At 36.7% G+C, this 25,174-nt stretch overlaps 1 protein-coding gene across 2 annotated transcripts in view; it reads left to right on the top strand.

The window, feature by feature from the left end:
- The first annotated feature begins 15,784 nt into the window (after window positions 1–15,784).
- Window positions 15,785–25,174, top strand: part of ADD2 (adducin 2) — a 906,318-nt gene continuing 896,928 nt past the window's right edge. Inside the window, exon 1 of one of the 2 annotated variants that reach the window (XM_044083077.1) lies at window positions 15,785–16,194. The gene's annotated coding sequence lies outside the window, so the exon portion shown is untranslated. The remainder of the gene's footprint in view (window positions 16,195–25,174) is intronic. The other variant, XM_044083076.1, reaches the window with a different exon arrangement.

Here is a 25,174-nt window from a genome sequence, read left to right as displayed (position 1 = left end):
TGCCCCCTCCATAAATGAACTCCAAGTAAAGTCTCAGACAGCCCTTAATAATGAAAAATACCTCTGACCACCAACTGATTCTAAATCCAAACAAATTTTCCAATCCCTCCAATAAAAAGCAAAAGCATCTCTCTGTCTTTGCCTCTAATGATATAAAGATTGAACCTGTTGAATATACTAAACGCCTTAGTGTTACCCTAGACTGTAACCTAACATTTGACAGACATATTGCTTTAACAATCAAAAAAGTTCACACAAAATTAGGTACTCTCTACAGGGCTAAACCATATCTATCTAACCATGCAGGAATTGCTACTGCCAGAACTCACCTACTTTCCACCCTTCTCTGTTGTTCACAAATCTTCAGAAATATGATCTGAATAGCCTAGAGGCTTGCTGTAATAAAATTGCCAAATTTGCCACAACCCTTCATCATAAAACACACCACTGTTAATCCCTCCAAAAACTAAACTGGATTGAACTCCCAAACTTACTAGCCTTAAACCAGCTAATAGTAGCTCACTCCATTATTCATAACCCCAACTATTGCCCAGCCTTATCTAACCTCATACAACCCTATTCCAACCTTACCTCCCTGAGGTCTGCTGATATAAACTTACTCAAAGTCATCAAATCCCACAATACTCATGGTGACTCTTTATATAGTTACTCCATAGCCAAAACTTGGAATTCCCTTCCCCAGCATTTGCTATCTATACCAAATACCCATAGCTTCAAACAGCAACTTACAAATTATTTTGCCAATCACTGGCTATTATCCTGTACTACCCCGGCTAAGCAACCACACTTTCCCACCTACTGTATTTTTTTCTATGTAACTAAATATTGTTTGGTTTCTATTGTTGCTGATATAATTGACTTGTTTTGATGTGTGACTTTTCATCTTGTATAAATGTATTTTTACCCTATATTTTATCATTATGTAAACTGCCATAGTTATCTCTTTGATACTGTAGCATATCATAATATAAGTATTGTAAACTTATTTCTTTGGGAGCTTTTCTCCCCGGGTCTCCACTGAAAACAGGGTTGCTTATAGCCCAGACGGACATTACCCAGTTACCAAATGTAAATAAATAAACATTCCATTTTTAGAAGACTGATAAAAAAACTACTTGACTTTAGTGATTGCACTTAATGATGGTAATAATGCATGTTAAAACATAGGTGTTTGAAAATTGAGTGAATTGTTTCAGCATAAAAAATGTTTGTAATCATATTGCTAATTTATAGCACTTCTAGTGCAGAATTGGATTAATGCCTGTGTAATTCTAATTTGTATAACTTTTCTTTTAAAGTAAAGGGAATGTCACGTATAGTGAAAAGTGAATTATAGTGAATATGTCTATGAGTGTGCTAGGTATAGTGGGTGTTTTTTTGTGTCATGTGACCCTTCCTTCAAGGCCAGCCATGAGTAAAGTATCATGGTGTCAAGATCTCTGTTTTATCCTATTCACTGGGTTATCATTAAGTATATTATACATTGTACATATTATTGCACCCAGAAAGGAAGGTGGAGAGAGAAGGTTTGTAGTACATGAATGAAGTGAGCTAATGATATGAATTTAATGTTGAATTTTTAGTAGCTCCTTCATAAACTACACTATGTAGGAAATTTAGAAAAAGTAATCATGGTTCACAGAATTAGTGTGGGATCTAGATGTTCCTCAGTTGCCCTGACTTTGGCTTTGTGCTTATTTACCAAACCAGTAAATCTACTGACCACAAAAGGGCTTGATGCCAAGGTCCAGTATTGGAACTTCTAAACACCAAAGTAGTTGTGCAGTTCCTTCTTGAGTTATGGCTTGCTGGACTGAGTTTAACTGAGAAGGGAGATGTAGTCCACAGTGGTATTTGTCTGAGATATAATAAAAGTGACAATTTTATATGGTTGATATTAAGTTTTACTGAGGTGGAGTGTCCTTTTGTCATAAGGGAATTATTCTGAGTAGAAGGTTTCAAATACTAAGGGACACATTAATTTCCTTCATGGCAAACGCAGATTTCCTCTAAAAAGTAGTAGGATGCAGAGTAGATAGATGGTTGCTGAAATGTTCGCCTGTGAGTCCGTCTTGAAATATTTCAGTTCTTTTTTGGGAGGCATCTGGTACATTTCTTAACTGTACCAAATGGCGAATAAGTAGGCTACAGAAGAGAGTGAAATATTTTATAGTTTGTCTGATAGCTCTATACAGAGGAATAATTGTCCTTTGCAGGACTCGCAACCCCATAGAGGATCAGGTGCATGACACCTTATGCTTTACAAACTAAAGCAGCTATACAGGTAGATAAAAGCTCATTATCTGCAAGGACTCCAGCTTTTACTTCTTCTTCTTCTTCTTTCGGCTTTTCCCGGTTAGGGGTCACCACAGCGGATCACCTTGTCCGCACATTGAATGGCAGTGGAGTTTTACGGTGTCGAGTTGCCAGCCCGGCGCCCAACCTACCACAGAAGGCACACTCACACACACACCTAAGGCCAATTTTTTAGAGTGTCCAATCCACCTGCAGCATGTCTTTGGGATGTGGGAGGAAACCGGAGCACCCGGAGGAAACCCACGTGACCACAGGGAGGACATGCAGACTCCGCACAGAAGGCACCCCAGCCGAGGATCGAACCGGAGAACCTCTTGCTGTGAGGCGGCAATGCTAACCACTGCACCACCGTGGCCTCCAGCTTTTACTATTTTGTCAATATTTAGTTGTTGCTCATCAGTGCTACACAAAGCTGGTGAGGGGAGGTATTTTTGTCAAATGGCAGAATCCTGCATTTTATTAATGTTAAAGGCAAGATAATTTTTACAGTAACACTCGTGTAATGCTAAATGCCATTTGAAGGGAAATGGTGTCAGAGGAGTTAAGGACAGCACTCCCAAGTTTACATACATCTGCATATTTCTAAGTTCCACATTGACTTCAGTTTTGACATATGAAGGAAAAATGTCTAAAAGGAGTGGAGCCAGGACAGATTATTGAGGGATTCCACTGGTGATCAAGTAGGGACAGGATAGCAATCCTATTTTTACCTGCTGAGAACAGTCACGTACCTATTTGTGGATCCTTGTTATGATCTCTTAAACTCAGGGACCTAAAGATAAATAGTTTACTTTTGTGATGTGGTACAGTTAGTCAAGTTCTTTTTCTATCTCTGCGTAAACTGCATGGATAATGAAACCTTTACATAGGGCTGCAGTCATAACCACAAGAAATTTACATGTTTAAGCAGGCAAGACCTACCTTTAACAAAGTTCTTCTAGAAGAGCAATATCTGAATAAGTACCATGAGGACTCTGTCTATCACATTGTAAAATATGCTTGTCAGACTGATGGGTCTGTAATTATCAGGGCCTGTGGAAGAGTATTCCTTGTGGATTAGGAATACAGTGGCCTGTATTTACACAGCTGGGACAACACTAATTTGTAATACTCTAAATGTGCATGAGTAGTACACTGTTTTTGATTGCACAAATTAAGCTTTGTGGTATTTTATCTGGTGCTATGGATCTGATGTTTTTGACCTTACTAAAGGCAGTAGTGACTATTTTGGATATAGTTTCAGTTGGGATCATATTTCAGGAAGGAAGAGCGGGTCATGTTTCCCTTTGTGACCTGAAACTTGTTCCAAATTTGTATTGCAGGATCTTAGCAATATCTATCCATCTTCATTTGTTCACCGGGAAAGTCTGACTGGGCAATGAAATATCCCTTTTTAGCATACACTCAGGGAGAAAAGCTCTAAAAATGCAATGAGACTGAAAAGTATACATTTAAATTGTATATAACAATGGAGAATGCTCATATACAGTAATAGCCACAAGTAAAAAAAAAATTAGAACTCTGATGTCCCCACTATGGGACAGTAATCAGAGTCCAGATAAGCTCAGTATTTCTAGATGCAGGCCTCTCTGCATCAAGCTTAATTTCCCTTATGAGCACACGGAGGAACAAAGTCCACTTGGGGGTCTGGATTTCTCTATCTGTCTCCCTCCAGGTCCCCAGTAAGAATCCCCACTGGCACAGCTTCAGAGTTAAGCCCTCAGCCAACTTCCCAAGCCAAGTCCTCCACAACTCTCTCTGTGAAAACAGTGCTTTATGCCCCTGCCCCAAGTAGCTGACACACACATTCACACTCTTTCTGAGATTTAATTTTCACCCATGCACACCTGGGAATGGCTGCCACAGAATTACTAGCTATGCCACCTTCTGTCCAGACTATAAGACTCTTAAAAGATTACCAATTATATTGAGAGAAGTTAATACAAATGGTAATGTTGACCAAACAGCAACACTTTCAGGAGTGGCCACAGTTATCACCAAATAAATATGTGCAAATACTCTCAAAACTTAAATATTTTTCTAAAAGGACCAGCCACAATGAGAAGTTTACATATATTTAATAATGAATAAAATAACATGAAAATACTAAATATCTACTTACAGTAAACACCAGAGTTTCAGTCGCATGAAATATTAAAAATAACCCAAATGAAAAGACTCATACAGTTACAGAAAAACAATACTTAACTATTCTCCCTATATTTTCCTAACTGATCTAGAGAATTAGTGTTCCTACTTACTGAATAGAGCAAGGCAAGATGGGGGAGTGGTCATTGTTGTCAGAGCCAAGACAGAATACAGGAATACAGAATACTGAGGGCAATAGCCCACTAATATCTAAATATTATTTCTGGCTTCTAGATTGACAACATACACATCTGACTCTTTCCTGCACTATCCCCAGTCACTAGAAGCTGCCAGGGTTTTAGCACCTATATGTCAATAATACACACACAAGAGCAGCTGGAAGCCATAAACAAAACCATTTCACTCTCCTTGCAAGAGCTACAAACCATTCTCTAGTACAAACATTCCATCTCTGTCTCTCTTCAAAAGTGGGTGATAGCATCTTTGTGGCTTAACCCATAAAGTCATTTAAGTTCAAGAATATTTCTTAAACATCAAGTGAATTAACCTCTTATCTTTCAGAATATCCTGTTCCAATGTATACATTTAAACAGTTACAATAATGCATGTACATTTCTTTTCTGTCCAGCAGAAAACACTGCTGAAACATTTTAACACAAGCAACTTTACAAATACATTTTTTGAACACAAGTATCTGTAAAAAATCAGATATATAAATGATATATAATTATTTATAAAATTCCAACTAGCTGTGCTGGCATAAGTTATACATTCACTGCCCTACTTTTCTTGGCATGGCTGGCAATACCTCCTATCATCACAGGAACCATAAAATGGGATAACTCAGAAACCAAATATAGAGTTTGACATGCTATAGTACAACAACAGATAATTGAACAGTGAAAAAAAATAGGGGTAGCAATGGAGGCAATGCGTACCCCAGTATTTGCAAATATTGTTTTGATACAATGGGAATATATATATGCATTAGAATCTGGTTTCAAGGAGCATGGAGACTTTATGGGTACTTTTGGATGATATTTGTGTGTTTTGGGTGGATATTAAAGAAAAATTAGGTGACTTTTTATAAATATATCAATAGTACAACCAACTTTTTTAGATTTACTATGGACATTTCAAATATTCATGTATGTTATCTGGATATATAAATAAATATAAATTAAATATTACATTGATTTTAAATATCTTCAGGAAATGTACTTATTCCAACACACTTTTATACTTTAATTGTTGTCATCCAAAATTTCAAAAAAAAAAAGCATTAATTAAGGGACTTGAGAGACTAGCACATATGGTCTCACGGTTTGACACATTTATTGAGGAAGTTGAAAAATTGAAATGCTCTACATAAGAGAGTACCCAGAGTATTTATAAGGAATATTTTTTGAGAAACTGTGTGAGGAAATAAAAGAAGGAGTATCTGTACCATTATGGAGAGAGGAAATAATAAGGGGACAGTTAGAGGTAGAGTGAGGAAAAGGAATAAGAGAAGGCTTTAGTCTGAATGTACAACATGGATGCACAGTGCATTAGAAATATTACAGACAGGAATTTGAATTTTACTGTCAATGACGAGCAGTTTCAAAAATTAGGAATAAGACCCCGGTTTGTTTATGAAAAAGGATATATTTTTCAAAGATTCAATAAATGCAGTAGGGGCTGAAAAGGTTAATTATAGAGGGAAATATGGTACATATAGGTGTGGCTATTGTAGCCAATGAACATGTATATAAAGGAGGAGGATAAGACTAATATTAGTGGATTCAGGTTAACAAAAAGTACTACATATAGTAATTGTGGCGCAAAAAGTGTGATTTATATAGCTCAGTGTAAACATGGCTTTTCTGTAATAGGAAAGGCAGAAAAATCCCTGAGAGAGAGAGAATTTATGAACATATGTATGATCTTAAAAGGAAGTATGTATATAATGCTTTAAAAAGTATTCTGAACATGAATTGTAATATTTTGCATTAGAATGAATTGAAATGGATATGAGACAGGGCCCATGGAAAATATTTGCAGAAATTAAATTATGGGAAATAAAAACAATGTCACACACAAGCATGAGTTGAATGAAGTATTGTCAATTACAGTTTTGAAAATGAAATCATACAGTATATAATATATATGTATATATATATATATATATATATATATATATATATATATATATATATGTGTGTGTGTGTTTTGCATTATATATTTGTATATATTTTTATTTTTCCATTTGAAAAGAAGTATTCAGTGGATGAAAGTTGTTTCAAAACATTTTATATATTTTTTTAAATTAAACACGAGTTGAAAGGTGTTACATTTCAGTGATTAGGGTGGTAATTTATGTGAAATGGGCTAGCAGAAAGCGAATGGATGGAATATGTCATGTGGAAGTGGTTAGTTTATTTTAAAAGATGGATGGAATGCTATTTCTAACATTCTGATGAAGTTCCAGCATACTAAGAGGAGAAAAATGTTTAATATTTGAAAGTGAAGTGAAGTTTGCCATGATCCCGTCTGTTTTTTTTTAGTTAAGAAGAAATGAGAATTTGAAGGATGGAGCAGATTATAATTAGGTTTGAGAAAATTAACAGGAGGTTAGTAGATAGCATTGAACTTATTTTATTTATTTTACATTTGTTAACCGGCATAGTCCGACTGGATATATGTCCATTTTCAACGGAGGCCCGGGGAGAAAAGCTCCAAACTGTAACAAAAATATCATTACATATCACGGATAGCATAATAGAATATTTACAGAGAACATAGAGCCAACCCATACAGAAATTACATATAGAATTTTTTTTTTTTTTTTTTTTAATTAAATCAATGAACTACCATTTTTAATAGTTTCATTAAGAACAGTTAAGTTCAGAGTAGATAAATCTGAAAGTTGCAGTACAAGATAGGTTACATAGCAGCTGTACACAGTCTGGAGAAAAGATTAGCCAGGCTTGATACAATAGCATGTTCATTTTGATCCCAGGTATTGTTTGAGCTTAGCTTTGAAATGACCTAGAGAAGAGAGAGAGGTAATCTCAGCAGGTAGAAGGTTCCATGATCTGCCTACAGATTTAGTAAAGAGAGAGTCGTCGGCTAGGTTATTAGTTTTACATGTCTGGATAAGGAGTCTGCTGGAAGAATGCAATTGTCTAGGGTTGTTATACAGGGCGACCAGATTTTTGAGTGCAGGGGTGTTTTCAGGGTTATATATAATTTTGTGGGACATAACCAGTTTGTTATATAATATTAGACTAGGTAGTTCAAGCCATCCAAGCTGAATTAGATTGATGCAATGATGTTTCCTAAAAGGCAGCCCAGTGGCAAATCTGGCAATGTAATTATAACGGATAGTGATTTTGTTCAGGGCAGTCTTACTAGTATTACAGAGAAGAGGGGATGCATACAAGAGAGTAGAGAGAAGGTGAGATTGAGCAATGGCAACCTTGGCTGGAGGAGTCAGGAAGCTTTTTATTCTATATAATGAGCCTAGTTTTTTATTGATGGTTTTGATCAATTGGTTAACATGTAGGTCGAATTTTAAGTGGTCGATAGTGACACCTAGCAGTTTTGTAGAGTGGTCAGGTGAGATTATTGTGCCATCCTTTGCTTTAATTGTAAAGTTAATGGTACTAGACCTTTGTGTTGGTGTGAATAACAGCATTTTAGTCTTTTTAGGATTCAGTATCAGGCAACGATTGGTAAGTCAGTTTTCTATTGTGTTAAAGGTAGTCTGGGTAGCTAACTGTAACTCTGTAGGGATGTTGCTGAGCAAATCAGTGTAGAGTCATCTGCATATTGGATACAGCTGACTAGGTATGACAGTGTTCAAATCATTGATGAAGATGGAGAATAACAGTGGGCCCAATATAGAACCTTGTGGTACTCCCAGGGTGTTAGGTAGCAGGGTGGAGAGTTTGGTCTGCCAAAGTACAGCCTGCTGTCTATCACTTAGGTAGGAATTAAACCATTGAAGGGCTTTGGGATCTAGACAAAGTGATTGCAGGGTATGGATTAATAGTTGGTGATCCACCATATCAAAAGCTTTGGACAGATCCAAAAATAGAGCTGAAGAAATATGGTTATTATTACGATTGAGGTTTATGGTATTGGAAAAGACTAGTAGGGCTGAGGTAGTGCTATGGTGAGGTCTGAAGCCATGCTGGGTATCTGCCATGAGGTGGTTATTAGGTGGTGCATAAACTGTTTTTAAATACATTTTTCCATTATCTTTGCTAGAGGAGAGAGTATAGCTATAGGCCTGTAATTGGAGAGTTCAGTAGAGCTACCTCCTTTATGAAGAGGGATTACATAGGATATCTTCCAGATATCAGGAATTGCTGCTTCTACTGTGGTGCGATTGATAAGTAATGACACTGGGTAGGCAATGGCATCAGCTGATTTTTGTAGTTATTTAGCCGGATGTTGGTCAACTGAGAGTGTGGTGGGTTTTAGTTTTCTAATTAAGGTACACATAAGTGATGTGGCAACAGGTTGAAAGCTAAATAAGGGTAGATTTTTAGGTGTGGAACTATCAAGGCTGTGGGAGTGAATAGGCAGCTGGCTGGCTAGGGCTTGGTTTGTCTCTGTAAAGAATCGGTTAAAACTGTCAGAGACAGCTTCTGGGGGTGTATCAGTGGAGGCATCTGGGACAGGGGTAGTAGCATGACCAGGGTGTAGTAGATTATTCAGCCTTGCCCAAAACTTCTGAGGGTTATTTTGATTATCTGTTTGTAATTTGCAGTAGTATTGTTTTTTTGTCAAGTAGTATATGTTTTTAGTTTCATTCCTAAGTTGCCTGTATTTAATTTGATCATGAGGGAGTTTAGTAGTCCACCATAAAGCCCAAGCTTTATTTCTGAGATTAATTTGAGCCTGGTCTCTTTTGAAAGCCAAGGTGCAGCTTTTGCCTTAGTTTTCTTTGAGCGAGTGGGTGCGTGAAAGTCAAGAATCTCAAGGAATTTTTTGTTAAAATACAAGACTGCTTCTTCTAAGGAGAGAAGTTTTAGGATAGACCAATTTCAAGAATTTAATTCTTGTTGGAGTTTGAGTCAATTTTTTTTATTTCTAACATTTCTTATTAAGGGTTGTTGGGGACTGGTTACTTTGTGCTTGATTATATATGTGAGATGGTGATCACTTTGACTATCGGGGAGGGTACCAGAGGTATACAGGTTGGAGTGACTATTAATGAGTACCCAATCGAGTATACTTACTATCAGGGAGGGTACCAGAGGTATACAGGTTGGGGTGACTATTAATGAGTACCCAATCGAGTATAACTTACTATCAGGGAGGGTACCAGAGGTATACAGGTTGGGGTGACTATTAATGAGTACCCAATCGTGTATACTTACTATCAGGGAGGGTACCAGAGGTATACAGGTTGGGGTGACTATTAATGAGTACCCAATCGAGTATACTTTCTTTATGGTTGGGTTTGCCTGTCCTAGTTGGGGTTTTAATAACTTGCATGAATGAGTGCAAGTTAATATGGGTGGTAGGGGATTCTGAAGAACAGGTGGCCCAATCTATATTAAAGTCTCCAAGAAGTAAGGTTTCTTGAGGGTAGTGACTAGATATCCAGTGTAAGGTATCTTCAAGTGTAGCTATATTATTACCTGGGGGAATTTTGTAGTCATTGCTACTTATCTGGTTATAGGGAGGTCATTCCAGCTTTTGGATGCAAAAGTAAAATATACAAAGTCATCATTACATTTATGTGATTTTTGAGTGGTGACAAGGAATTTATCCTCAGAATTAAGAGTTCTGGAAAGTAAGTACCACTGCATTAGAAAATTTCAGGCTGGACACTCCTCAGAATAATGAAGGATGTTGTGAACAAAATTTAGTTGAGTGTAGGACATGTAGCTGGGGAATTCCTACCAGTTCAACGTTTTTAGAGCCAAACAGTGGTGGTTTATTTGGCAGTTTGGTTGCAAGTTTAGCATTTTTGTTGTAACATTGCTCCAATTTATTTAGTTGGGTGGCATAAATATTTGTAAGAATATGAGAGGCATGGAGTAGACTTGAGAAGATAAAGGTCAGTGTTTTTTCTTGAATGCTCTGTTAGGTAGTAAGAAGCACTGTAGAAGAGTTCTAATTTGTCATGAGAATGTTATTTTTTTAATTGTATTTTGGATGTGAATAACACATTTGAGGTCATCATTGATGACTACATCTGGATGTTATGTGTGAATATGACTCTAAAATTCATCTTTTCGTTAGAAAGTGAATTTGAGGGTAAAGCCATTAACTTCGATATGCTGTGATTTAGGAGTAGGTTTGGGTGCTCCAGCTATCTCTCAATGGATGTAAAATAGTATCTGATTGTTCTTTTATGCTAATTATATTTGATTCTATGAAACTACATTCTTGTTCTTCCTCCATTTTTTTTCTGACTTGGTTATTGATGGCCTTATTATTCTCACTATGTCCTGAAGGTAAGTTTTACATTGACTTCAGCTTTGCTTCTTTTTAATTGTTTGAGAGTTACTTCTAGATATAGTTGAGCATGGCTTTGTGTTTAACTGGGTGATATGTGAAGCTTTGTAAATTGTTTTATTTTTATTAATTTGTTGATTTTTTAATACCACAATTTAGGCTCGTTGCATAATTTTGCAATATATTTATTTTGGAGATGAGTTTACTGATGCTTTTGGTTAAAGTATTGTAAAGATCCTTGGAAGATTCACCAGTAGATTGCAAGGTGGAACCTAATGCACATTCCTTGCCAACTGATAGAAGGTGACTATTTATATCACTCATAGGTGTGATTTGACAAGTCTTTAATGATATCATTTTTCTATATTAGGTTTGGTATATATCAGAAACATCACGACACCATGGTCAGATTCAAAAGAAGATGTGATGACATAGTTTAGCACAGCTGGCAGGGATGTTTCTTGGGATGTTATCCATCATGTTTCTGCCCCTATTTAGACATTTTTTTTACTATTTGTTTGAAATTGTTAATGTTTATGAACTGTGGTAGATGTTTGTGCCTGATTATTGCTTTATTGACTCCTAGTTCTCAGTAGAGGTATAATTCTGGGTCACCACATAGAAATTCCAGTTCAGTTATGGAAAGGGTTATAATCTTATCAAGAAAAGTCATTCTTGAGATGTCAAAATTATAATATAATACTATTTGTTTCTATAACTCTATCTTTGAAGGATTGATTGGTCCAGCATCCACCCTCATTAATCAAAGCAGAAAATGTCATAACAAAAGGTTTCCAAAATAAAGGATGAGTTTTTGAACCATATTTCTGTGATTCTACATATCAAAATTCCCACAAAGGAAAATAAAACTGCTACATATCAAAGATACTAATTAGACTGCAGATGTTGTTGAGTCCCACCTTCACCTTTTTGCTCTCTAGGATTTAACTTGGAACCTTCATTAATCTGGACACAGCCTAAAAAAGCTAGTGGGGAAAGAAGCGCATCCCTTGCAAATGCATGTTTGGGTCTCACCCACTTCCTCCCAAGCAGGGAATCAATGAATAACCCAGGGCGGATATTCTAAATAATTTGTTCATTTATTTAAGCCAGCAATGTTTTCTGCATACTTAGATGCTATCATCATTGAAGGTGCAGGATCACAGTAACTATAAAGGATTTACTAGCCTAGGAAAAGGTATCCCCAAGATGGCTCCCGCTGCATCATGGGAACAGAGCAGTATCCAGTGTCACAGATTCTGACATGCACTTTTTGCAAAGTCAAACTTATTACAAGAACCCTGCATATTCTTAATGGCCTTGGTGATTTCCCTAATTTTAGCTGCAAGAAAGCAGGATATTCTGACTGTTTACTGAACACATGGTCAGTGCATGCAATTATGAGGCTTCTTCAGTATGTTCTGTTTTTGCTTTAAGGATGGATTTTAATACCCGAGCCATTAACTTCTTTCCTTGTGAGTGATGCCCTATGACTGTGTGCATGCATAGTGTATGGTGTGGAGACTTCAGCTACATGTTTGATAGTAGTAGAGGACTTAGGGATGGACAGACTTGTACCTCAGAATGAGTTCTGCTTGAGGTAGAGGGTTTCACTGTCTATTTTATGTGTTGAGAGCTTTGTCTGTCATTTACGTAGATGTCTGCATGTCTAATGCTTGGAATAATTGGTCTCAATTAAAACAAAAATTGTCAGTAAGCATCATGGAATTTAGGCATAAGAAGTATAAATGCAAGAAAGTTGGAGATGGAAAGTTTAGGTTTCCCTTGCATTTTCTGATATAGAAGAGGGGCATGCAAAATTACAGTATAGAGGTTGGATTGTATTAAACAACTATGGAAAAATTATAATTCTGAGATTATCTGTAACCATATGAATCAAGTGACAACTCAAGTCAAAACATCAAATGCATGTAGGCACAATGGAGTGGCACACTAGGTTACTAGAACTGTATTAATGTGAAAAATCTAGAAAATATAGACAGACTATCACTTTAACCACCATATTGCTTCTTGTCTTGGTGAAAAAAAAAAAACAGAGAGGCAGTCTTCTGGTCCAAAAATAAAAATAATAGTGTATATTTAGGTGAGTGCTTTTGCCCTTGTGAGGGTTTTATCATAGCTGTTAGTATGATGCAACTGCTTTCAAATGCAAGGAAACATATGTAAAGGTAATGGATGGGAAAAATATTTGATGGACTGCCCATCCAATAAAATCATGTCTAACAAGATTGGCTATACCTGTAGAAATCTAAAAGAAATCTAAAGATAGTGAGTATTCTGGCTCTGTAGAACAAAGTGGAAGGTTCAGGAAAATACCATCACAAGATTGTATTTGTTGTGATCACTAATAACAACCAACAAAAGAGGAGAGGCAGGAAAATGCTGAAATGTTTTCTTTTCCATTAAGTAAAACACAAGTTCAGGTTCCTGCAAAACCTATTCTAGTAACTTTTTAAGTAAATTTAGAGGAATGTTTAAAAATATGATGCAACTGCTTTCAAATGCAAGGAAACATATGTAAAGATAATGGATGGGAAAAATATTTGATGGACTGCCCATCCAATAAAATCATGTCTAACTGTCTGATAAGATTGGCTATACCTGTAGAAATCTAAAAGAAATCTAAAGATAGTGAGTATTCTGGCTCTGTAGAACAAAGTGGAAGGTTCAGGAAAATCCCATCACAAGATTGTATTTGTTGTGATCACTAATAACAACCAACAAAAGAGGAGAGGCAGGAAAATGCTGAAATGTTTTCTTTTCCATTAAGTAAAACACAAGTTCAGGTTCCTGCAAAACCTATTCTAGTAACTTTTTTAAGTAAATTTAGAGGAATGTTTAAAAATATGATGCAACTGCTTTCAAATGCAAGGAAACATATGTAAAGATAATGGATGGGAAAAATATTTGATGGACTGCCCATCCAATAAAATCATGTCTAACTGTCTGATAAGATTGGCTATACCTGTAGAAATCTAAAAGAAATCTAAAGATAGTGAGTATTCTGGCTCTGTAGAACAAAGTGGAAGGTTCAGGAAAATCCCATCACAAGATTGCATTTGTTGTGATCACTAATAACAACCAACAAAAGAGGAGAGGCAGGAAAATGCTGAAATGTTTTCTTTTCCATTAAGTAAAACACAAGTTCAGGTTCCTGCAAAACCTATTCTAGTAACTTTTTTAAGTAAATTTAGAGGAATGTTTAAAAATATGATGCAACTGCTTTCAAATGCAAGGAAACATATGTAAAGATAATGGATGGGAAAAATATTTGATGGACTGCCCATCCAATAAAATCATGTCTAACTGTCTGATAAGATTGGCTATACCTGTAGAAATCTAAAAGAAATCTAAAGATAGTGAGTATTCTGGCTCTGTAGAACAAAGTGGAAGGTTCAGGAAAATCCCATCACAAGATTGCATTTGTTGTGATCACTAATAACAACCAACAAAAGAGGAGAGGCAGGAAAATGCTGAAATGTTTTCTTTTCCATTAAGTAAAACACAAGTTCAGGTTCCTGCAAAACATATTCTAGTAACTTTTTTAAGTAACTTTAGAGGAATGTTTAAAAATACCCCCCCACACACACACACACACACACACTCATTTGATTTCTGGGAGCTTTGTTGCATTCGGTTTCCCGCAAATATACAACGAAGTATTTTAGGATTTGTTTTCCCATTTAAAGATGAGCGCTAAGAGTTCAACAATCAAAGTTCACTTCTGCTAAGTTATTACTGTGTTAAATGTAGTGACTGTGTAGGTGGCCCGGAGGATATTTTTAGATTCAAGCTAAAAACTGGAAGCAAAAATCTATTCCATAACGGAAATGTTGCCACAGCTGGGAATTTGTGCTTTTGTTTCCACTTAAGCAACAATCATCATGTTTGGTATTCAATACCTAATTTAAATGTTTGCCTTTTTTAACGGATGAATTTTTATTTATAGATTTACTTAAGGCAAAGGCTAGTAAGGAAGTTGAGATAGTGAATGCGGACAGCCGCACGACCCAGGAGACCTGTCTAGTGTCCTCATCACAAATATAAGCTGACCCGGTCATGAATGGAGGGAAAGTCATAAGACACAGGGAACAAATTTAATCGATATGAGATAAAAGCCTAATATATTACAAGGCATTCATTGCATCCAGTACTGGATGAAATACAGTTTAAAACATGACAATTATTGCTTTAAGATCACTGTGAGCACGTACGTACGTAACAAGTAGGAAGGCCACTCCAGGTGCGGACACATCAGTTTGTAGGATCACACTGCTTAATCAACCAGAAGAGTGAAGAACTTGAACTTAACGTATTTCATTTGTTCAGCCTAGCAGAAACAACTAAATGTGTTTTTTTTTCTATTTTACTTTCAACGTGTAATTTTGTGGTGGTTGTGCTATGTTGGGTTACAGGAAAATGCAAATATATAAAATGATATTTCCTTGTATTTTGCCTGGAATTATTTAAGGGCAGATATGTTAAGAAGTAAGACTTATCCCGAAGTACAGATTGTCCGGCATTGAGACACTCGCCCCTCCCTTTTACTTTTGCAAATCTTAGCTGAAGTTGATCGGGTCTTCAGGACCGTTGGAGCCGAATATTTTCTTTCCTTCCCTGAATACAGCTGGATATCTTTCATCTTGGGCTTATTCCGAATCAGTACACGTATCTCTAAGCCCCTAAAGAAAAAAACAGGTTGGCATTACATTTATGCCTCTAAGTGATGAGCATTGCGCTCTTAACAAAATAAAACTGGCATCCTCAGGGCAGGTTGTGGGTGGGTGTTCTATTGCCATCCTGACAAGCTACAGATGGGAGCTTGAGTCATCCTGGCTGAGATAGATGGTTCATGAAAAAACATGAGGGGGCGCTACAAAACAGCAAAGCAGCGTCTTGTTTTTTGCCATGATCATTGGGGCACAGATTTCTAGTGATCAGCAGCGTGTGTCATTCGTATTGGTGGGATAAGCAGATCCCTCGAACGGTAGTTGTACCGACTGCGCCCAATCCCCTGTTTGGACCGAACCAATCCCCCTACCGCTGTACATCGAGGATTTACTGGGCCCTGGTCCAGCTGCCTTCTTGTGCGCGCAGCAGCAGGCGTGGCGGCCAGGGATACAGGAGCTGCCTACTGTGCCATGGGAGGATGCTGAATGGATGTAAAAGCCTGGGCTAGGAATTAGGTATAACGCTAAAGAAGGATGCGGACACTGGCTCACGTTAGCAGCAGCGGTCGAAAGACTGTCTAAATGATGTTTTGAGCAGGTAAGACCTTTTTTTTTTTCTTGCATTGCAAGGATGGTGCACTGTCTGTAAATGAACTGCTTCCAGTTAAAAAAAAAATGGTTGTGGTACTACTACTGTACCAGTGCACAGGTACCAGCTTGTTGTCGGGAACTGGAAGCCTCCATCTCTGAAACGAAAAATTGTAGCAGTGATGTGCTTTGCTTTTCAAATGAGACATTTTGTTAGCTTGGTTCTAGCTAACTACAGTGACTGCGACTCTCTTAATAAATAAAATGTTGATTTCATTCCGCTTCGTCCAATAGTATTATAATGATGTTGGGTGTGACATCTTATTACAGCCATATCTTCATGCTCAAAGGCCAAGATATCTGTTGAACAGCAAAGTAGGTAGAGAATAAGGTAAGAGTTCTCATCCATTGGTATTCTCTGTTGACTGACTTAGAATTTCAGAAGCTGTGGACACACAATATATTTAAAAAAAATCTTTAATGATTCTGTGTCTGCCTTTCCCCTCATTCCAACGGGATTTACTTTTAAATGTGTTTTTGTAGATCATTATTTTACTTGGATTTCAGCAGTTTTTCATCTGCCTTCTACTGTTATTCCTAAAATGCTGTATAACAAGGTCCTCGTTTTGCTTTTAGGGGGGCTGTTTTTGGATTGACTGCATCTACTAATTTCCCCAAAGGGCGTACTTATTCTGAATATTTTCCCCTGCTAATCCTTATATAGTAGCAAATTTGCTCTAGCTGGCCTTTTCATGCAAATCACGAAAGCAGAAATGTTATTTAGTCTGACACAACTTTTGCTTTAACCCAGTATCACTGACACACCCTCACAATCACAACCACACCTTCACTGAACTGCATTCTGAATAGTCATTTTGTAACTATCTGGTTTTCCAGTTTGTTGTAGCAGAACTAATAATTATGAGCTGTTATTGTTGTATTTAACTAGCAATGAAAAAAAAAAATGACACAAATTTATGTATTTATATGCGGCTACCAATAGGCTGACAAACACATTGATGCAGGCAGGTATGTGCATGTTTTTTTCTTTCTCTCTCTCTCTCATTCTGAAATAAAAATAGTTTCTAACAATGAGTATGAAGAGAAAACTTATGCAAACATATTTACGAATACTAATTGGTACAGGAGTGTGTGGTTTTCCCTCTGCATAAACACATAAAATGTGACTATGTATATACTGCACACCTATATCAATGCTTGAGATACCTTTGTGTTATGATAGCATAGTCTCATTTCTAATTAAACCTTACTACCAATTACAGAACAAATAGCATTTTACAAAATAAAATGCAGGGAGCTCATTCAATACCCACATTTAATTGCTTTTTATGGTTTAAGGCTAGCTACAAGAAAATTGACTTCCAACTGTGAAAAGAAAAGGAACTGTAATTCAGAATGTCTTTCAAGTGTGAACACTTCACATTGGAAATGACATATTTGCTATGCAACTTTTTGCAGAGCCTTCATATATGATGGCACTACTCGGTGTATACAGCCCTCTGTGAACACATATGTAAGTGTATTCATGGTACAAGGATACATGTGTAAAATATGGAAAGGGAGTCAGAGAGGACGTGGTCTTATAACATATCTTATGTGATTCTAGTGTGTTTGTTATATATCAAGTCCACAAAATGTAATACAAATAACATACAGTAAGGGTATGCTTATGAAAGTAGTGACACAATTTTCTTTCATGACATTCTAAGTAAGCATTCAGATACTTCATATTGCAGTAATTTTGTTTTGTAAATATTAATTCCTGGATATTTATATCAGATACAATCCAAGTCATAATGAAATTTAGGAACACACAAGAGTTTTATAGTATTCATTTATGTAAACCACAAGATGTTATGATCCTACGATAAACTGCTTTTTGCACATCTCGGTTGCAACATATAATTGCAGAAATGCAGGGGCATGTATTACTGTCTGCTAAAAGATGCATCCCACTCCCAAGGTGCATAAACAGCCACAAAATGCTTCAGTGATTTCTTAGTTCAACCTTCTCATTTTCTAGCATTTTTCCTAAACAGCCATCCTTGTCTACCTTCCATACTTTCGCTGAACAGTTAAGGAGCCCACATGCCACACCCTAGTGTGTCATTACATGTTTATAAGGCTGGTCTGAATAAGTATTTTAAAAAGCTCTCCAGTGAGCACCATTTTCTTCAAAACGTAAACACTATACTGTATTTTTGTTTTTCTTTCGTCATAGTCTGATAGCAGGGTCTGTGTAATTTGTCTTCTATACTTTTTGCATTGAGTTGTGGCAAGACTTTCCAAGACTAAGCAGTAATCAGTTCCTCTTTCCTTGTATGCACTTTATGATTTCAAATAATAACTGTTATCAGGATTTTAAGAAAATTGTTTTCATGGAATCATGAATGGTGCAGTGGTGCAGCAGTAGAGTTGTCGCCTCACAGCAAGAGGTTCTCCAGTTCAATTCTCGGCTTGGGTGCCTTTTGTGTGGAGTCTGCATGTCCTCCTTGTGGTCATGTGGGTTTCCTCTAGATGCTCAGGTTTCCTCCCATGTTACAAAGACATGAATCTGGAGCATTTCTCCTGGGCATCGGCTGAAAATTGGCTTCATTTCAAGTCAGACTTTCCTGATTAGCAAATGTTAAATAAAGTACACGTCTCTGGAAACATGAAGGAATCCTCAGTCATAGTTATACCTGTAGCAGAAGTAATAATAATTAAAATTTGATGCATTTTTTTATTGTTATAAGTTTGGGTGGCATGGCTGATATTCTCATAAAAGACTGAGATAACTGGCAGTTATTACTTGTGTGATAAATTCTGAGGTAGCATTTTGGAGGGGCCAGAGAGTGAGTAACATATTGGTTGCAATCCTCTATGATGGCTTCTGCATCCTTGAAATGAAGGTCTCGTACCATTTTCATCTTTAAAGTTAAGTTAAAAAATGTGTGCTATCCCACTGATTATAAATAAAATGGTATTTCATCCCACCTTTGCTTTTACTGGAATGACAATGCTGAAGAAAACAAATGTGGAAAAGGCACACTTGTTATATGTGATACCAAATCAGGTGATGAAAGAACTGGTGAAAGATGTTCTCTGAGGCAGAACACCTGAATTGAGGAGGACTGTAGTACTGTCCATTAGCACCTGAAAAAACAGTGAATTGTATCGTGGCTACAAGGTGTTGCAAGCTGTGCACATATAGAAAGCACTTACTACCTGTCGGACTAGTCTGAATAAAAAGAGGAGACATGAAAGGACATTTATGAGAGAAGAATAAAAAGCCATGGATTCCCTCTGGAAGGGTCTCAGGAAAGGACAATGAAGTACAAGGGAGTGTCTGGTCAGTTTTATCTTAATGTAAGTTGCAAGATATTTCTACAGGTTGGGTAATCTCCCTTTTATTTGGACTGTATTTGTTTCTAACAATGCACATTATTATTAACATCAGTAGTGTAGCATCGAGAAGCAAGAACGTGAAGGAATATCCTCTGCAGACATAAATAAAAAGCATTTTTAACAGAAAGAGTAGCACATATGCCACTTCATTCACTACATTGACTAGATAATATGCAGCAGGTTTAATATTATACAATCTTATAAAAATGAGTGCAAAACTGTTCTTTAGAACACAAAATAGAAAATTATTGGGACTCAGCAAGATGGTATCAGCAAGACTGGCAATGTTTGCAGGTCACTCTGCTCTGCATAACATTCTGTCCTGTATTCTGAATCCAGAATATGAAATAACCATGCATTTCACTTCCCGACTTGTTCATAGTAACATGTAAAGTGTGTTTGATGTAGCTAAAGGGAAGTAACACACACCTGTACTTTGGAATGCCGAAAAGTATGGCTGCTTAATAAGGGGATGGTGACGCTGGCAACTGTTACTCCTCATAGCTGACTTTGTGTTAGGACAGCATTTGCAGAAAACTACAAAATAAAATGAACATGGTGTGTGAATTTTCTTTTGGGGTAACACCTAAAGTGAGTCATTTATTTAAATTTGTTAACTGGCACAGAGCACCGATCACATCTAACCAATTTCAGTTTCATCCCAGGATAATATAGAAAAATAGCAGTTGTTATAGCACAAGCAATACTGAATAAGAATACAACAAAAGTATCAGACAAGAACTTAAAAAGTAATTATATGATGCAGAGTTATAATAAAAATATATATAAAACAGTGTAACAGATTATATAGAATATGTACTGTACAAAACATGCATGTACTAAATTCTCTATGGAAAAAATGCTTAAAATGCAAGCTATGTTGGATGAGAAAAAGGTAAAGAATTAAAATGTGAGGAGGTAATAAAGAAGATAGTAAAATTACGATGTTGTCCTTAGAGATGACAGTTGCATTTTGCTTGTTTTTGAATTTTTCAGCTGAGACTGAAATTATGAGCAGGAAAAAAATATCTTTAAGAAGGGATGGGAGAGATTCCCATAGTTTAGGGCCTGGAATGGAGATTCTGTGGTCTGTTGCAATGAAGACTGGATATCAGATTTGAAGAATGGATCTTGAAAGTCTGTGACTACTTGGATAATAGGAAGTAATCTGTTTTCTGAGTTTATTGGCTAACAGATTGTTTGATTATATGAAAATTTGAACAATTGTGAAATGAGTAGGAGCTCGACTGTTTGTCTAGCTGGAAGCCATTTATTTTTCTCTGGTTTTACACTGCCCATGCCTAGTGGAGAGGGTGATGAATTGGCAGAGCTGAGTGCTGTTATAGCACCTCAGGGCACTTTCTGACTTCTTATTCTATTAGCCACAATGTCTTCCAGTGTCCTTTACCAATGTTAACTTGTTATTTATGCATATACAATTTCTGTGGAAGGCTAGTAAAATTTTCCATTTCTACACAGTTTTCTTCCTATTGTGGTGATACTGCTACCACCCTGGATATGGGCAGTGTCCTGTAGATTCCTGGTGTGGTTGACTGAACTAAATATATAATTATACACATTGATGTTTTCATTGATGTAGGCCCAAAAGTTCTTGCTGTGCAGGGATATCAGAGATGACTAATTAACCTACTTCTCAGATAATAAAAATCTGTATAATTGTAAGAGTTGAAAAGTAAATAGATAAGTAGTGCAAGCAATGTAGTTCCATATTAAATATGCAGATGAAGACAAGTGTGCACATGGAAGATTAAAATAACATTTAGTTATATTGGACAGAATATGTTCACAAAAATCTGATTTCTAAATGATTAAATGTCTGAGTAACCTCTTATTAAAAATGCTGTCCCTAACTCCTCAAAGTTGGAAAAATAATTTACATTGCATTATAACAAAGCTTTTCACAGATGTGCCACCAATTTCATCTAAGCCCAAACAAGACAGAAAGGCCAGTTTCAAATATTTATACATTCCATTTCCTCAGTCCTGCTCCCCAGAGACCATTGCATTGTTTCCTTTTGCACAGAAACACAGATCTATTTACATTACATTAAACTACATTATAAAACAAGTCATTCCTCTTTAGATCCCCCACTTGTTATACATTAATATACTAAGGAAATCTTCTTTTCCATAGAGAAAAATACATTAGCATATTTCAGTGGTTTGCTTTTCCACAGTAAAAGTAACTCAACCAGGAATTCCAGCTGTAAAGGAGAAGAGATTACTTAATCAGTCCAGAGCAGTAAACTTGCTCAAGATTTCACATACATCTCTTAATTATCTTCATTTAAATATCTGTTTTGCTTTTACAGTTCTAGTCCATTATTTCTTTGAAGTAGACTGTAATGGCATGTCATGACCTGCTGGCATAGGAGATGCAAGTAATTATAATTTACAGTTCAAAGAATAGATTTGTACATTTTCCTTAAGTTCATCTCTTTTTACATTTAAAAAAGAAAACGTCACAAGGTTACCCACATTTTGCAGATGAATTGTGCTACTTCTAGAAAGTACTAGAAAGAAAGAACAAGTGTGTGACATCTTTAAATCAGTTTTCTTTAGCCTGACCCCACACACATGCTATTGTCATATTACTTTTATTAATACCATTTTCAATACAAGTCTGATACTGGGTGATACTATGTTAGGATGAAGGATTAATTGACAGTGATACATTCATAACAAGGTAATTTTGACCTTATTCCATCATCTCTCTCGCTTTTTCACATACTCCCACCAGCCAGGATTTTGCCAGGTACCTGCCAATATAGTGATTACATTAATTCCAGGGACATGTGAGCTGGACATTCCTGGGCTGGGCAAGAGTCCTAACTGTTTCAACTTGGGAATCCTGATCAAGTCTTCTGTTCTCCAGCAAGAGTCATGAGGTTGGTAGCAGGGCTGGAGGGTAGCCTTCCCTTTCCCCATTGGGAGCAAACCCTACCCCACACCATTTGCTCTTTCTAGTACTAAGCACCTTGACATTGCAGGTTGAGCTGCCTCACCTACCACTAAGTGACACCTAGGGCTTTCACTAGGTTTAACCCTTGTGGTGAGACAGACCCACATACCTCACCCTGAGTTGGATGAGCTAGCAATGATTGCTCACTCTATTCTTTCTCCAGCCAGCTTCAACAGGTACCTAGCTACTACTTGAATTCAGATTAAAACAAGTACCACAATGGAACTCACAGCACCAGGTGAGGTCTTGACTAAGACTTTATCTCCCAAGGAAGGACAAGCCAATAGTAAAACCAAACATCAATTAGGTCTTAAAATATCTTTACCAAAAAACAAAAAAAAATCACGTCCTGGGGACACAATGATGTGTTTCGCCAAAGCGCTATTGTGATCTTTTTATTATTTCTGTAAGGATGTTCTCGTATACATTCTTTGAAAGCCCATTTAGTTTTCCCTATATAGAAATACTTACAATACTGACTGAGTGTTGTATACACTACAACAGCCACACGTAGAATTTCCCCAATGTTGCTCATCCCCTGACAAATGTTTTAATTACATTTTGAATGTAGAAATGGCCCTATTGGGAAATACTGTTATCAGCTCCAAATTTTATTGCACCTGTTATTCAAAGGGAGTAATGTACACAGCACTCTGTCAGTGTTGTCAGTGTTGTAAGTGTTTCTATATAGGGAAAACTAAACAGGCTTTCATAGAATGTATATGAGAACATCTCTACAGTATTAATAAAAAAGATTACAATAATACTTTGGCTAAACACATCACTGTGTTCCCTGGGCATGATTTTTTGTTTTTGGGTAATTTCAAGACCTAATCATAGGAGAAGTGCAGAAGAGCTGTCCTTGGAGGTATGTGAATTTCATTGGCAAATAAAAAACAATCCTACTGTAAGCCCAGGTTTAAATGTCAAGATTTCCATTAGCTGTTTGCTTAAATTAAAATCACTATTACTAGTTTGAATACTCTATATGCATTGTGTACATATATTTGATTTTTAATCTTTATTAATGTGATAGCTTTCATTTCGTTGACTGTGACTGGATCATGTGATTGATGATGTAAAGTATTTAAATGGATTGTTTGCTGTGTTCAGTGATTCTGATGAAGTTTCTCTTGGAAATGAAAACGCTTAATTAAATAATTGTTATGGTTTACTATTGGCTTGTCCTTCCTTGGGAGTTAGTATTGATCAAGTCCATACCTGGTGCTGTGAGTTATGTTGTAGTACTTGTTTTTATCAGTTTGGTGGCTTTGCTTTGTCTTTGTGGTTAACAGGTTGTTTTTGTGGTCCGCTATGACATCTGCTCGGACGGACTCTCAGCTATTGGAAGGGTTTGAACTATTTCAAGTTCACTTTAATTCCACAATGACCAGTTTGACTGCTAACATTCAGCAACTGTCTCAGCAACTTTCACATATGAATTTTGTGTGTCCAGACAGTTCCGAGGCTCATGCTTTTGTGTCTGGCCATTCTAGATCTCTTTTCAATGATATTCCAAGGATCTTTGCAACACAGCACGAGTCCTGTATTACACCAGAACAATGTACTAAAACTGGCCTGGACAAGGCACGGAAAACAAATCCTAACACTGATGGGATGTTTGCACATGATTTACCAGCTGGACGGCAAGGTAACGTTTTCAATTTAACTGAGTGGTTCAGTAAGAATGTCTCTCTTGCGGAGGCCAGTCCTGCTTCTTATGGTACTTTGGAAACACAGCTAAAACAGTTAGATTGATTAATTACAAAGTTTAGAAAACTTCAGGTGGAAAATAGTTATTTATGGCAGAACATCATGCTGGGAAGAGTCCCAAAGTGGTTATGTTGTTGGAAATACCCAACTGGCCTGGGTAAGGGTTCCGATTTACATAAACAACTTTTAGCATTATTTGATTGGCACAGATGTGAACTTATGGAGGTTCTTATAGAAGGTAATCTTAGAACTATGGACAAGATTTCTTTAGAGGTTAAAACCTGGGATTCTTCCACTATGAATGGTATTTTGTTTGGTCAATTTTCTTACAAGTACAATGATATTTTTGGTAGACCAGGCAACTTAATGACAGAGTTGAAAAATAAAGAGGCTAAATTAAAATGTTATGGGTTGGAATATGATAAAGGGAAAGCTTATTGAACCCCACCAAGTTTACAGGCATGGTCCTTACATTCACCAGAGGATGACCCTGACAAAGTAAAAGAAGAGTTTCATGAGACGATTAACCATGTATGCGAACAACCTGAGAACCCTTTAGCTCCTACTCGCCTTTTAAGAAGATTGGAGAGGATTTGATCCCAATAAAATACATTGAACAAGCAGTCCCACTTGCAGAGGAATGTGCAGTATTCAAAAGAGGGGACACGGAACAGCTGGAACCATTGGAACAACTAGACACTGTGTACATTAACAAATCTGGAGTCTTTAACATATACAATTATACTAACATGACTGTTTCTGATTTTTTTTTTCTAAAGGGTTTTCATTTGTTCCTACAGCCAGAGCTAACATTGCTGAGGTGGTGTTAGATTTGAAATTGTATGTGAGAAAACTCTATTTTCGTTTATTTCCACAGGAAAATTTT

The sequence above is a fragment of the Protopterus annectens genome, chromosome 9.part0, assembly GCF_019279795.1.
Source record: "Protopterus annectens isolate FY-2018-M chromosome 9.part0, PAN1.0, whole genome shotgun sequence".
Classification (NCBI taxonomy): Eukaryota; Metazoa; Chordata; order Ceratodontiformes; family Protopteridae; genus Protopterus; species Protopterus annectens.
The sequence above is the reverse complement of the archived record's forward strand: the minus strand, read 5'-3'. Positions and strand labels throughout refer to the sequence as shown.